Consider the following 15,980-nt stretch of genomic DNA (forward strand, 5'->3'; position numbering starts at 1 on the left):
TTAAGAGCACGTGTTCTTTGGTACAATATCGGGCAGACCAACCACCATGTGGTGTCTCTCCCTTTGTCTCTCCAAGTTAGATAATCCATAGAAGTTCTTTGTGCATGTTCGGTGTCTACACTAAACGTTTTCTTAACTGTACTCAATAGCTTATTTCAAACCCAGCTGAAACCAAGAGCATGTCTGTCTAACCATCCATTCCAGCAGTTTCCCATGTCTGATCATGCAAGTCTGATTTCTGTTCTGCAGTTCTGAACGTCCCTTACTGTGGACACTCACATGAGAACAAACTGGCTTTGTCTGTTCCTTCCACATTTTAATGAACATAGAAGAGAGTCCTGATGGTGTTATTTATGGTTCTAGCTTTAGGACACGGCATTGTCTTAAATAGCTAAATAAAAAAAATAAGGTGCACTCTTTCAGCCATCTTGGACCCTGTGGAGGACTTCTAGAATGACAAATATGTCTGGAGGGCTGTGGTCCAAGGCCATTTTTGCTGGCTATCAGTGGGGTCTACGGAACCTGAGGGAGCACGCACCTCTCCTGCAAACTGAAGGTGTATATGCTCGAGATGAAACCAAATTCTATGTAGGCAGGAGATGTGCTTATGCGTACAAAGCAAAGAACACAGTGATTCCTGGTGGAAAACCTAACAAAACCAGAGTAATCTGCGGAAAGATAACTCGCGCTCGTGAAAACAGTGGCATTTGTGCCAAATTCCGAAGCAACCTTCCTGCTAAGGCCGCTGGACGCAGAATCCGTGTGATGTTGTACACTTCAAGGATTTAAACTTATTGAAAAGTAAATAAATAAAAGTGTGGGGGGAAGAAAGAAAGACAAGAAGGCACAGCCTGCAGCAGACATGCCCCCATGCCCTGCCCTCCCCACCCTTTCCAATGGATTGCACGTCTGTACTGGTGGCACCTGAATAAGGAAGGGGTGAGGGGATCTGCAAAGCCACTCACCAAACGCTCCTTGGCACTGCCTGCCAGGGGATCTTGCCTGAACTTGACCCTCCCCTACCTGTGTGCCCAGGGCCCAGATGGGTTGGAGGGCTGCCTTCCCCAGCTGACCCACGGGATTCGGCCCCGGGCAGAGGGCAGCAGTACTCACAGGGTAGGGCCGTGGACAGGCAGGCTGAGTGGGGCACAGGGGCTCAGGAGAACTGGTTCTGGGGAGGCAGGAGGGACACCTGTCAGAAGGTGGATCCGCACCTGCTTCCAAGCCCATGGTGCATGCTTTCTCGTCCCATAGGCTCCGCTTACACTGCACGCGTTCGGATGAATTAAAACTGGAGAATTGCAGGGCGGCAATTGCAGGAAACCCCAAGCAAGGGGTCTTGCTGTGTGGGAGTTCCTGTGTGACTGTTGCGGCCACACCCCGGCCCCTCACCACCCCAGCAGCTAGCTGATTCTCAGCTGCGAGGAGCTGCTTTCTTCCTTTCTCAGAGGTATCCATCTAGCGCCAAGAATTCTAGAGCCCAGTAGCGAAAAGGGGTCGGGAGGTCTAACTGTCCACGTAAAGTGTCTAGCGTTTCACTTAATGCCCTTGTTTTCAGGGCCCATCCTCAGCCAGGAATTCCCGAGCCTGGATTTCCTGTTTCAGATTCTTCATATTCTCAAGTCTTCTGCCAGGTAAAAAGAGCTGGAATCAGGACTGAACGGGAAGAAGGCAGGGGACGTGGGGAGGAGGGTGGTAACTGCTTATACATACTTGGAGACAATCTGTCGTCTTCACCCCACGCCGAATACCCCATTTTTGGAGGCCTATGGTGTTTTCCATTTCCAAAAATGTCCATTTCTGGACTTCTGTGATAAAACTTGACTTGGCTTTGCCTCTCCAATTTTTATTTCAATTTCCTCTGCATTGCTAATTCAGTTACCACTCGCTGGTTTCCTTTCCAGCTTCCAAAATTATGTTGGTATTCTCTTTACTTCTATTCTTTTTATCCTATGAGCTTTTTCCTTTTCAAAAGCTCTCTAATTATCTTAATGAGGTTCTGCAAGGGCAGAATTGTTTGTACATGTGTAATCAAATCTACACGTTTAACGCAAAGTCTCCCTTTTTTTATTTCCTTCCCCATTTTAAAACAGAAGTTCTCTTTCTCTTTTCTCCTCTTCCCCGATGGTTGTATACAGAGGATGCTGGTGGTGATTATATTTACAGTTTAGGCTAAGAACGCAGGAGCCTGAAAAGCGTGACCTCAAACATGGAGGACATGCTGACACTGTATTGTCTGGAAAAGGGGTGCTTGGCTGCTGGATGACCCAGCAGTAGCACAAGTACCTAATTCCTAAATGAAGAGGAGCTTGAAAGGCACAGTGATTCCTGCTTCTCTAGAAACTGCAAGTGTCACGACAGTGAGGCCCCAGCATCAGCATCTGTGCCGTGGATTCCCCTGGCTCTGGATGACGGACCCAAGTTGGACCAACTGGATGATCTCCCCTCGGAGTTTGGACTTTGATCCCAGATGAGAGAATTAGGAGATATCAGTAATCGAGGCAAATAAATGGCAGCACTCCAGAGGGAAGACCCTCCCATTCCACGGCAGAGGCCCTCAGAGCTACCATGGTCCTCATACATCAAGAGGTCCAGTGGGTCAGCTCTTCTTTGTGTTCCATGAGACACCACCTTACACCACACACATCCTATGGGTTCTACCTTTTTTGTTGTTTTTGGGGTTTTCTGCTTAGGCTGCCTCTTGGTTATTTTAATTTCACTCAAAATAACCTAAAAGAGTGAAAAGCACTCTTAAAGATGCTGCAGTCAGTTGCCATGAAGCATTAGGGTTCTGAGCTACTGTTGCAAGAACCAATTACGTCCATCTCTTCCAACCTCATGTCAGGGACCTCACATGGGTAGCTTGGGTCAGCCATGGTGGGAGTATTTATACCACAAGAACTGGCAAATGCTACAATTCAGAGACTTGGGGTTCCCTCCCCTCTCCCCAAGAGAGCTGGTGTTTAAACATCTAACAACACACCACTGATTGTCATCCTAGGTGTAAATTTCCCTGGCCCTCAGTTTACCCATCCCTAAAGTGGGTATAACACATCTGCTTCTCTGTCTTCTCAGAGATGTAAAGATTTAACCGAGGTAAAAAAAAAATTTTAACTCTTCCAATGTTCAGTAACTTTTGACAATATAAATTAAAGAATTTAATTTACATTGAATAATAAATTTTAACTAATAGCATTGATTATGAGTAACATGTCAAAGAGAAAATACTTTCTGAGAGCAGGACATAGACTGGACATATACAATCTTGACTGGCTTATTCACAACTTGAGGAAATAAAGATAATAGAATAATACTCAAACATATTATGAAAATAAGTGCATAAATTCTCCACCCATTTTCTTTAGCAAGTTACGACAGCCGCCAATCACAATCATAGAAGGAGAAAGCTACGTTTGCTTAGTTTTACTGCCTTTTACCACCCTCCCCCCTCTTGTACATGGTAGGAAATTCAAAGAAGTTGTCTCTGAAAGATTAAAACAATCATCTAGTCTGAAGTTGAAAAAAAATCAACTGTCAGTATAACACATTATTATTTTATATTTGTCCATGAATATATTTTACAAAGCGAATCCGTATCCCTTATTTTAATCATTTCTATGAACTTCTATTTTTATTTTTGAGTTCCAATACAACTCTCACCTTGTCTTTTTTCCTTTTCTTACTATAAAATAGAGGTTCTCAGATAAAATATGGTCGGAATTTCAAGTACAGAGTAAGGATGCACAACTCCTATATTTAAATCCATATCTTGGGCTGTGTGCTCTGAACACTTGAACTAACATCAGTTCTGTGTCCCTCACTGAAAACAGATGTCATATCAAGACGTTGTGGATATTTATCATTGTGAGAAAATATGCGTAAGGTAAGCAATTCAGATAACATTAGAAAACGACCACAAAACAGAAAACAGGTGTTCTTGTTATTTATAGGGTGCTTTTGAGAACATAAAAGAAGGGACGGCCTTTGTCCACTGGGACTGAGGTTGAAGGACACAATAGGAAATAGACCAAATAAGTCAGAAACATGAGTCCAGAGGAAGGCGAGCTGACGGATGAGATGTTACTGACGTCTCATCTCATTTCTCTTCTTCCCTGACCCACCTCGCATGTCTTCTCCTCCAAGGGGGAGAATTTTACTAGGGGATCAGATTCAAAAGATTTGATGAAACATAATTCTGAAAACAAATTTGCAAGGGAAGGATTTTGCTGAGAAAAGCCTAAGAGAAATATGTTATTCACACATAAGAAACAGCCTAAAAAATTTTATAGGGCAACGGGGAATATCAAGATCTGGAGAAAATGATGAAAAGACTGTATGGGCAAAGGAAGAATGAAATTTGACCAAAACAAGGGAAGGAAGGGATTCACAGGCAGTTATGTTGTGTAACAGAGTATTATATGTTTACGTGCCAACAATTCAGAATTATAGAGCTCTCATGACCCACATTTGCATCTTTCTACCAGAATAAAAATTGCAAAGGGGAGCTTCCCTGGTTGTGTAATGGTTAAGAATCCGCCTGCCAGAAGCCATAGGCAAAAACTGACGTTCTTCAACTTTTGCGCTTAAAGGCATTTTCCCCCATCCCCTTTTCAGGTACCAAATAAGGGCTTGCCCACTAAGCCTCCTCCCAGGTCTTTTATCTTGAAACTTTATCTCTGATTTAAATGTATCTCTGATTTACTTTGCCTCAGTAAAGGAATTTCAGGCATCATTGACCAGTCAAAGAAAGTTTTTTGCCCAATCCTATGGAATCTATTACTTGTGTATTTTCCATAATTTTAATTATCTTTTTGCCCTTGAGGCAGGCAAAAATATGTAACTTGGCAATGCTGATAACTTATTAGGGTTGAATACATGAAATATTCAGGATGATGAAAGACTAAGCATGTTGCAGAACTGGATAATGTAATGGTCGTCGGCACAGCTGAGGGCTGGCTATAGGAGATCTTCTCAACAACAGAAAGGCGGGTTTCATTACCATTTACTGCAATATTCTAACGTGTTACTAGCCTACATAGCCCATGCTTTCTGTAATCATTCACCTGTGAATGGAAGTTTGAATGATCCTTGGCAACCTCCATGAATACAATTGTGACAATTTCTTCCACCTACATTTATTCACTCATATTATTACTCAGCAACTACTCCGTATCACACCATGTTCATACTGTTTGTATGAACAGAAACAATACCTGCTCTTGTGGATCTTACATTACAGGTAAAGCAGTAAGACAAGCAAACAAATACACACACAAAAAATGTCAGATGGTGACAGAGTGCTCTTGAGAGACCTGATGTGATGGATCAAGATGGTGACTCTTTTTTTTTTCTTGAATTATAATTGATTTACAACATTGTGTTAGTTTCAGGTGTACAGCAAAGAGATTCAGTTATGTATATAACCTTTTTCAGACTCTTTTCCATTATAGGTTATTACAAGATATTGAATATAGTGCCCTGTGCTCTACAGTAAATCCTTATTGTTTACCCATTTTATACATAGTGGTATGTACCTGTTCATCCCAAATTCCAAATTTATCCCTTCCCCACCTTTCTCCTTCAGTAACCATAAGTCTGTTTCCTACGTCTGTGAGTCTATTTCTGTTTTGGAAATAAGTTCATTTGTATCATTTTTTTAGATTCCACCTATAAGTGATATCATATGATATTTGTCTTTCTCTGTCTGGCTTATTTCACTTAGTAAGATAATCTTTAGGTCCATCCATGTTGCTGCAAATGGCAATATTTCATTCTTTTTTATGGTTGAGCAATATTCCATTGTGTGTGTGTGTGTGTGTGTATACACACAGTCACACAATTTAAATATATATATATATACACACAATATTCCATTGTGTGTGTGTGTGTGTGTATATATATATATATATATATATATATATATATACACAGTCACACTATATATATATATATATATATATATCACATTTTAAATTGTGTGACTGGAGGAGGTTTCTCTAAGAAGGCAATATTTAAATTAAGCAAGTATGCGTGGCAATAGGAAGCAATAGGAAGGCAAGGCAAGGGAAGATCTGGGAGAAAGAACACTCCAAGCAGAGGAAACGTGTGTCTTGGCACGGAAAGAGGCAGATGTGGCTGGAATGTGGGGGAGGAGCAGGGAGGGTGTTAGGTGCTGGTGGAAATGTAAGCTGGCGGCTCACAGAAAGTGGGCATCGTGAGCAGGAAAAGAGATTGGATTTCATCCTGATTACTACGGGAAGCCTTTGTAGGGTCTTGAGAAGGAAAGTGATGAGATGAGATTTAAATTTTTAAAAATTGCACTGGCCACTGTGCACAGGATGGTTCATAAGTCATCAAGAGTGAAAGCAGAGAAACAAATTAAGAAACTCTCACAAGAGCTTACATGAAAGCTGTCGATGGCTTAGATGAGGTCAATAAGAATAGGAACAGCAAGAAGTTGTCAGATCCAGGACACATCCTAGAAAGACCCTCAGTGAGAGCTGCTGATGAATTGGATGGGAATGTGTGAAGGGAAAGAAACAAATCATGAATGTTCTGCCTTGGGCTGCCAGCAATCCTTGGCTTGAAGCAGCATCACTTGCTGCCTCCATCTTCACAAGGCTGTCTTTACCCTGTGTGTCTGTGTCTCCCTCTCCTAACGATGGCACCACTCATGGGACTTAGGGCCCAACCTAGTCCAGTACGACCTCATCTTAACTTGATTCCACCTGCAAGAACCCTATTTCCTCTGGATGGACAAGAATTTTAGGGGACACTACACAACCCACTACAGTAGCCAAGGGGTCTGCACGGTTCCCCTCAAGGGACTGCTCTCTCTTAAGTAAATAGTCAGGCAGCACAGGCTCAGGCAAGGGTGTCACCCAGGCTCATGAGGCTAAGAACTACCTCATTGTCTTCTGAAGTCTGGCCTTGCAATGAGGTGGTAAAGAGTGTTAAGTACATGGAGACTCTACCTCTTAGCCCTGGAGGGAGAGTAAGGTTGTGACTGGAGCATTAGCAACAGGTGAGTAGTAACACAGGTACAGCAGATTATATCTCAACTTTAGAGGTGACGGGAAGCATCAGCAGGTGTTATGGCTTGAATTACATCCCCCCAAATTCATATGTTGAGGCCTTAACCTCCAGAGTGAGATTTGGAGATTAGGCCTTTAGGGAAGTTACTAAGGTTAAATGAGGCCATAAGTGTGGGGCCCTAATCCACTAGAATTAGTGTCCTTATAAGAAGAGGAAGAGACACCAGGGATCTCTCTCCACACACATACAGAGGAAACACCATGTGAGGTCACAGAGAGAAGGTGAACAACTACAAATCAGGGAGAGAGCTGTCACCGGAAACCAACCCTGACAGAACTTGGTCCTCGGACTTCCAGTCTCCAGAACTGGGAGTAAATAAATGTCTGTTGTTTAAGCCACTGAGTCTGTAGTATTTTGTTATGGCAGCCCAGCCAACTAGGACAGCAAGTCTTCATTTCAGGTACAGTAAATAGGAGTCAAATGCCCCACAGACATCAGGGGGAGGTGAGGGAAGATCAAGGTATGCTCTCTCCTAGAGAAACACATCTCAAATCTTCATGACAGAGTTTCTGATTTGATTATAAAGAATTTTCTTAAATATTTATTGCATGCTTATTATGTACAAGTCACTAGTTGCATCGTTAAGTTTCAGGCACCTGTCTAGACCTAGTGTATATTAGTGGACCTTGGTCTGAAGCCAAAGAGAGTGTGGCTGTGTTCAGTCACTGTGTCCCTCATTATTCTTCTGAAGTAAATGGCAATAACATTCACCTCTGGTATCATGATTTTAAAGAGGTGAAAACAAGACCTGTGCTGTGCAAGTAATGCAATATTAACTATGTCTTGGTGTTGGAGAAGGATTTTTAAAACTAGTTACCATATTCTGTCCACTATAGACATTGCTCCTATGTCATCTCTAGCAAAAAGAACTAAAATTATTTCATCCTTTTCCTTAGGCTTTCTACTTCTTACTTCATGCTCTAGTCCAAGCTGTTTTCCATTTGATTACTGCATGGGGAATTATTTTGACCCTTGATAACAAGTTTAGAAGCTTCCTGCAATCCAGTTTCACAGTTTATATTCACTCTAAGCTCTTCCTGGATGGGCTCCCTGAAAGAGCATACAAACGGGAACCAAGGGGTCACTTTGAAGGTTCGGTCTGGTTTAACATCTTTGTTGGCAACCGAGAAGAATGCGAAAACACCACAGTAATGAAATCTGATTCTAAATTGGGAGTTGCTGCAATGACAGAGGAATAAATTGAGGAGAAAATCACAGAGTAACTGAAATTCAACTTAGCAAGTTACAATCTAATATATCTGAGAACTGAAAAAGAATTCACAACATGAACTGTCAATGGATGAGTGAAGTCAGTCAAATATTAATGCCCTAAAAGACCTGAGGGTAATGGCAAACTTAATCATGCATGTTAGAACTGAGATGGGCTAGAAAATGATCAATGCTGTTTTGTACAGCAAGTAAGGAGGTAGCGTAGGGAAGGAAAATGTAGAGGACTGGTGAGATGACATCTAGAATTTGATATTGTATTGGATGTGTTATCGCTTGGAAACTCCCTCAATCACAGACAAGCTGAAGTCATATATCAAAGGAAGAATGGAAGGAGAGGATTGACATTGGGAAAAGCAAGTTGAATGGAGGATTAAAGCAGATAAATACGAACTGGCAGCATTCCCAATTACTCAAAGTTACAGAAGCAGTGTGCTTAGTAGGTAAGAACTTCAAAATCAGACTGGTTTTGTGTCTCCCATTCAGCCTCTTATTAGGTGATGGACCTTGGGCAAGTTGTAGAACTCTAGAAGTCTCTGTTTCTTGGTCTGAAAACATGAAGTAGCAGTAATACTTGATTCTTAGGGTTGTTTGAGGGGTGAATAAGATAGTGCATGTAAGAAATTCGTGCAATCTCCAATGCATACATTCTCAAGAAGTATTAACTACAACAAGCAATAATAATAATAATGATCCACACATAATTAGATTTTTTATATTAACATACACACATTTTTGTCAAACATTTTTACCCTCTGTTAGTGATAATTTTTGCACGGGAGTTTTTCTAGACATGACATTCGACTTAGAGTTTCCACCCAACAATGTGACAGCCTCTACACCGGCAGAGTATTCATTTTAAGTAGTTCGCTGTCCCCCATCACTTTCTCCACCACATAATTCTACCATCTGTCCTCCCATAGCTTCTTAATCAGAATAGCCTGATAGGCAGTCCTGGATCTAGTGATTTTTTAAAACAAGAGAATATGGAATGAGAGCCAGATGGTAAATTTGAGAATATCTAGGACAATCACTTTATTTAGCTACAAAAACAAACAAAATTAAACAGTTGCTTCTCTTTTTTATCCACTGGTTTCCCCGGCCAGATAAGTCCTTGAACTTTTTTAGATGACAAAAAATTTCCAACCACTCATCAGAGAGCACATACCATTTCAAACCATGGGATCTCAAAGAAAGAGCATATTTTGCTTGTGCCATTTTTTAAGAGTCTCAGTCTTTGTGTAGTTGCTTTCTATTGTCTGTCAGGTTGTTTCTATGAGTTTTAAGCTGAAGGGCAAATGGAGATATTATTTTTAAAAAGGTAAATATTTCAAGGGAGTTTCATGTTCACTAAGGGAAACAGGGGGGGACAGACTGTGATACCCCGCCCCCACTCCAAGGTAAATGATGTAAATGACCAGGTTAGAGAATTTCCTCCTTGCTGAAGTCTGCCTGCTGTTTTGCAAGCATTCCATAGAGATGAAGGTAATGAAGTGTGTTCCCTGAAAGGTCCTTTTCTGAGATTAGATCCCGGCTTGCTCCTCTATAGTCTAGAGCTTACCATATTAATTAACCAGATCAAACAAATTCCTTTTTCAATTGAAAACCTGTGGTCCAGTGGCTTGATCAATCTGATACCACAAGAATAAAAACCATCCTGGTCCCAAAGATTTTCCTCTGAGAAAAGAACTGAATGACAAAATACTTCTGCACATCATCCAGACACATCAATTTCTTTTTTCAAATTGGACACTTTTCAAGGAGTTTGTAAAAACTATCTAGCAACCATGTGTAAAATAGCTAGCTAGTAAGAACTTGCTGTATAGCACAGGGAGTTCAGCTCGGTGCTCTGTGATGACCTGGGGGGGCGGGGATGGGGCAGGCAGGTGGAGGGAGGTCCAAGAGGGAGGGGATATAGGTATACATATAACTGATTCACTTCATTGTACAGCAGAAACTAACACAACATTGCAAAGCAATTTTACTCCAATAAAAAAAAAAAAAGAATTATATTGAAACAAAATGGAAAAAAAACAAACTATCAAGCAGATTCTGGAGGAGACATTATTTGAGATAATAGATCAATCATCTCAAACTATTCTGTGTCATCTTGGATTTTTGTTTGTTTGTTTGTTTTGTTTTTGTGGTACGCGGGCCTCTCACTGTTGTGGCCTCTCCCGTTGCGGAGCGCAGGCTCCGGACGCTCAGGCTCAGTGGCCATGGCTCACGGGCCCAGCCTCTCCGCGGCATGCGGGATCTTCCCGGACCGGGGCACGAACCCATGTCCCCTGCATTGGCAGGAAGATTCTCAACCACTGCGCCACCAGGGAAGGCCTGTCATCTTGGATTTTAATGCCATTGAAATAATGCAGGCCTTTAGGCTATTTCCACTGAGGCACCAAACTAACTTTTATAAATAATTATTAAGAAGTTTGGGGGTTTTTTCCACTTGATTAGGTCATCAAATGTTTCCCTTCTTTTCTTTTTTTTTTTAAACATCTTTATTGGAGTATAATTATTTTACAATGGTGTGTTAGTTTCTGCTTTATAACAAGGTGAATCAGCTATACGTATACATATGTCCCCATATTCCCTCCCTCTTGTGCCTCCCTCCCTCCCACCCTCCCTACCCCACCCCTCTAGGTGGTCACAAAGCACCAAGCTGACCTCCCTGTGCTATGCGACTGCTTCCCACTAGCTATCTATTTTACATTAGGTAGTGTATATAAGTCCATGCCACTCTCTCACTTCATCCCAGCTTACCCTTCCCCCTCCCCATGTCCTCAAGTCCATTCTCTACATCTGCGTCTTTATTCCTGTCCTGCCCCTAGGTTCTTCAGAACCTTTTTTTTTTTTTTTTTTAGATTCCATATATATGTGTTAGCATACGGTATTTGTTTTTCTCTTTCTGGCTTACTTCACTCTGTATGACAGACTCTAGGTCCATCCAACACACTACAAATAACTCAATTTTGTTTCTTTATATGGCTGAGTAATATTCCATTGTATATATGTGCCACATCTTCTTTATCCATTCATCTGTCAATGGACACTTAGGTTGCTTCCATGTCCTGGCTATTGTAAATAGAGCTGCAATGAACATTGTGGTACATGATCCCTTCTTTTCTTAACATTGTGTTACAACATAACACCTGAGAAAGTGATATTTTCACATTAATAATACTTTTTATCAGACATTCATTTTTGCCTGAAGGAAATGTCTTCCTCAAGAAAGGGAAGAAGTAGTGATCTCCTCTTCTGTAGGTATAAACGTCAAAAGATTCCATATTCTACTTTGGAATTCAGTCACATTAAGAAAATTTTATTATTGATATTTAGGGAACTACTTTTCACCACATAAAACTTGCTAATATATTCCAGATGTGTATCAATTAACCATCCAGTTTTTGAGCTCCAACTGACAGATGACTTGTTTTAGTTCTGTTTCAGATGAATGTTATTCTAGCTTACTGAAACAGAAATAACAGAACACCAATTTGATTTCCACTTGTATGCTGTGTGTAGCGATCAAATAAGCAATTACACAAGACGTGTTTAATTCTTTCCAGCTTAGGATATGCAGTTCACATGTCTCTCTGTCTGAGGCCCACGGGTGTGGAACAAAAGATTGGGTACCTCAGGTGCTTTTATAACGTACCCCACCTGCTCTCCAGGTGTGGAAAGCACCATGTATTGGTGAGTTGTCTTATGTCAATCTGGCCTCAGTTTGGGGTGAATACATTTGCTTTGAGAGCTTGTCTGCATTGACTGGCAGTGTCTTTGGGCTTAGGAAAACAATCATCAAGAGAAGAAAAATTTATTTTTCACTCATACACGGTGCCTTTCTGAGGTCCACGTTTCTCTTGTTATCAAGTGTTTTGACTAGATAGAACTAATTCTTGATTTTTTTCCTACACAAATTTTGTTAGAAAAATATTTTGCTCTTCAAGAGTCATTTGGACTTCTTTTTGTGGAAAAAAAAAACAAAAACAAAAGCTGTTTCCTTGGAAGAAAAGAATAGACTTCTTATAACACCTGCGTTTTGCTTCTGTCTCCATCAATGACCTGAATGATTCCATGCCCTCGTCAGCATCAAGGAGATAATGTCTCCCCCCACCTGCCTCTGGATGATCTTGTCTGGGACAGTTTGGAACATTTACAAACTTTAGTCTGTACCAGTATGCATTATTATGCCCACGTATGATTGAATCATACATTTCCTGCCGCGTCAAAGTTATCCAGATACCTGGAGCGAATTCCATTTTGTTGTAGGTAAAAAAGCAAGCTGTCCTTCATTTACCATTTATTGACTATACTCGGAACTCGATTCTCCTAAAACGTCTTTGGTTATGGGAGGGAAAGGTTGGAGACTGTGTTTCTTTTACTTCCTAAAGAAAATGGGTCCTTTATTTATATCACTAAACCACTTCTGTCTCTAAATTGTTCTGCTTGTAATTGATACATGGTCCTTTAAATGCTTTTACACTGTGATGAGAGCATTGCTTTAAAAACAGTTTTAAAGTACTTATGCACCTGGAATTCTGTTCTATGGGGAGGGAAATTGAAAAGAGAGACAAAGAAAGAGGAGGGAAAAAAGCTAGTCCTCAAAGTGTTTAAAGCTCGAGGGGTGAAAAAAAAAAAAGAGGTGAAAAAATAGAATGCAGTGAAATAAAATGTTTAATAAGTGTTGACATGCAGAGTGCAGAGTTCACTGGACATCTGAGAAAACCAAAATGGCAGGGAAGTGGAGACCCTTTCAGAGCAAGGATTCAGAGTTTTTCAGGATCCCTGAACCACCAGCATGAGAACCTGATGCTCTTAACAATGCAGGTTCCAGGGCCCCGTGCTGGCCCTGCTGAGTGCGAAGAGCTCAAATGAGACCCAGGAATTTGTATATTAACCACCTCCCACGTGATTCATATGCACAATAGGTTCTGAGAGCTGCTTATATATTCAGTCCAAAGCACTGAAAAATAACACTGGGCTAATCCCCTAGATGGCCTTTAATTCATCAAATAACAAAACCAAATATACCTCTCACTTACTTCTCCCAGGTATCAAAGTGCTTTGAAGGGTGATACTCTCTGTGGTGGAACATTCTTCTGGATGTCTCTCATCTCCCCTCCACACCTCCGACGGCCTCCTCGCACCCAATTCCCCAGAGAGCAGCCAGTTTTCTGAAAAATCACTTCCTCTTACTTTCCTGCCTAGAACCCTCCAGTGGCTTTCCGAAACACTCAGAACACTCAGAATGAAATCCAGATACATCTCCAGGGCCACCAAGGAGCACAGGACCCAACCTCTGTCCTCTCCCCCTCCAGCCTCATTTCACACCATCGTTCCCCTTGATCTCTGCTCATCATTTCCCCACCACAGATGCCTTCTTTCAGATCCCCAGTAAACCTACTTCTCTTTAAGGGCCCTTGAACTTGTAACTGAATGGGCTAAACTTGGGAGAGAGGGTCCAATCAGAAAAGAGCTTTATTCTTCTCCCGACACTGGGCTGAAAAATACTCTGTTAAACTGCTCTTCCCTTCCCGTGAAAACGATGCCTAACTCTTAGCTTTTTGCTAAGAGCTTTTTGCTCATTTTCTAAATAAAAAATGTGTTCCCACCCCCAGTGTGAAGCTAGCCCTCCGCTCGGGAAGCAGCACAGGTTCCCAAGGAGCGGGATTCGTGGGAAAGATGCGACGGCTGGTTTACAGACCTGTGTCGTCTTAACTGGATTTGTCTCTGGCTTTCAAATGCCCTCCGTCCGGGCTGACACCCAGGTGTTAACTCTTCCCTGCAAGGCTCACCATACATGCTTCAGAGACAGCAGCACCGCTGCCAACCACAGGGGCCTTGGTAGAGCTCTGTTCCCTGATGTGAGCCATGCATTCTTGGAGCGGTTATTCAGACCTACATCCCCAGCTCCGCCATCCCATGCACACCCTTAGAATCCTCTCCCTTGCAGTCAGTCAGCCTGTGGGTCAGGGTCCTTCCAGGCCGTGCTGCCTTCTGCGGAGCCTACAGGGCTAGTGGGCTCTGTCCCACACTGGGGCCCCACTGAGCCCTAGATCCTCCAGTGTCACCCTGCTGCCCTCTCCTTTGGCTCTCCCATGGCCGGTTTCCCCAGCCAGCTTCCTATCTTCAGACTTTTCCAGCCCAAACCTGGGCAACCGACTTCTTGCCATTCAAATCCCAGATTCTCCAAGAGGGGCCCTTCACTTTTCTTTGCTGGGAGGCTGGTGTCTGAGCTTCTGTAAGCAAGTCCTGAGAGACGGAATAGAATTCCACTTTTCCCTTCTTGCGAACACCCCCGTCCCCCATCCCCCCCACCCCCCCAAAAATGTTCAGCTGCTGCCTCTTGCCAATGACTTAGAGGAAGGACTGGAACCAATTCACTTCTACCCATGGAGAAAGATAGGGAAGTGCTACTGCGTTTTCTTCCCTGCAAATGCACTTCAGAGCATGCTGCACTCAGTGACTCTAGCCTTTTCTTATACACCCTCCTTGTATGAGCGCCACCTGCACCTCCTAGCAAGTCCTGTAGGGGATGTTTCTAGTATCTCTCTTCGGAACTTGGGGAGATCTCATCACCCACTGCTCTGCGTTTTGGGAATTTAGTCACCCTAAAAAGAAAAAGACTATTCCTTAAGTTGTTCTGTTCTGATGGCTTTCGTTATCCATCCATGCATAACAAACTATCCCCAGAAGTAGTGACTTAAAACAGCACGTTCTTCTTTTTTACAATTCTGTGGGTTGACTGGCCTCAGCTGGGTGGTTCTTCTCTTCTGTGTCATTTGTGTTCACTCAGTTGGTGGCGTTCAATTGGGTTTTGGCCTGGGAAGCTGATGAAATCTTCACCCAGACGGTGCTCAGTAGCCTCTCTTTATAGCTTGAGCTTCCTGACAGCATGGCCGTTTCAAAAGGTAGCTGGCTTCAAAGAGGGAAAGCAGAAGCTACCAGGCTTAAAAGATAGGCGTGGGACAGGCATGTGTCTGCATCTGCCAGTGAAAGAAAAAAAGACTGCCTCTGGAGAGTAGGAGTGGCCTGCCCGTATAGAAAGGGAAGGAATTGACAGAAGCCATCTTTGGAGGCTGTTTATCATAGTGAGCCCTCTGCCTGGAATGTTCTTTCCAAAGAGCTTAACATGGCCACTGGCCTCCTTCTCAGCATTCAGGTCTCAGCTCAAATGTCATCACTGGCCTTCATCACCAAGGTACTTGCCAACTCCACCCATCTCACATAACCCTACAATCACTCTGAGTTTACTGTCTTCATTTCAGTTCATTGTTTTTTGTTTATTGTATATTGCCATCATTTATCATTATTTGTATATTGTCTCTACTTAACCTTCCACTCCCTATGGGAATGTAAGCTCCTGGATAGAAAGGAACTTGGCTTCCTTATTCTCTGCAGTCTCTACATCATCCAGAAAAGAGAAATGACTCACTAACTCTTTGTGAAGAAATTAACACTTAGCTCAGTTCTACCATGTTCAAAGCCAGCTCTCAATAATAGTGGTTTATGATATTTTTTTCAATTCATTGAAAATTGCTGAACATTAGGCAGTAGGTTTATATCTGAGTAAAGGGAAATTTAGTATCTGTACTTTATGGCTCTTAAAGAATATCTCGCTGTGACCCAGATGCTAAGCTTTGCCTTCACTGAGT

The 15,980-nt window shown here is 42.3% G+C and overlaps 1 pseudogene; it reads left to right on the plus strand.

The window, feature by feature from the left end:
- The first annotated feature begins 453 nt into the window (after positions 1-453).
- Positions 454-789, plus strand: LOC131755429 (large ribosomal subunit protein eL33 pseudogene; annotated as a pseudogene).
- The last annotated feature ends 15,191 nt before the right edge of the window (positions 790-15,980 follow it).

This window comes from Kogia breviceps, chromosome 4, assembly GCF_026419965.1.
Source record: "Kogia breviceps isolate mKogBre1 chromosome 4, mKogBre1 haplotype 1, whole genome shotgun sequence".
Classification (NCBI taxonomy): domain Eukaryota; kingdom Metazoa; phylum Chordata; class Mammalia; order Artiodactyla; family Physeteridae; genus Kogia; species Kogia breviceps.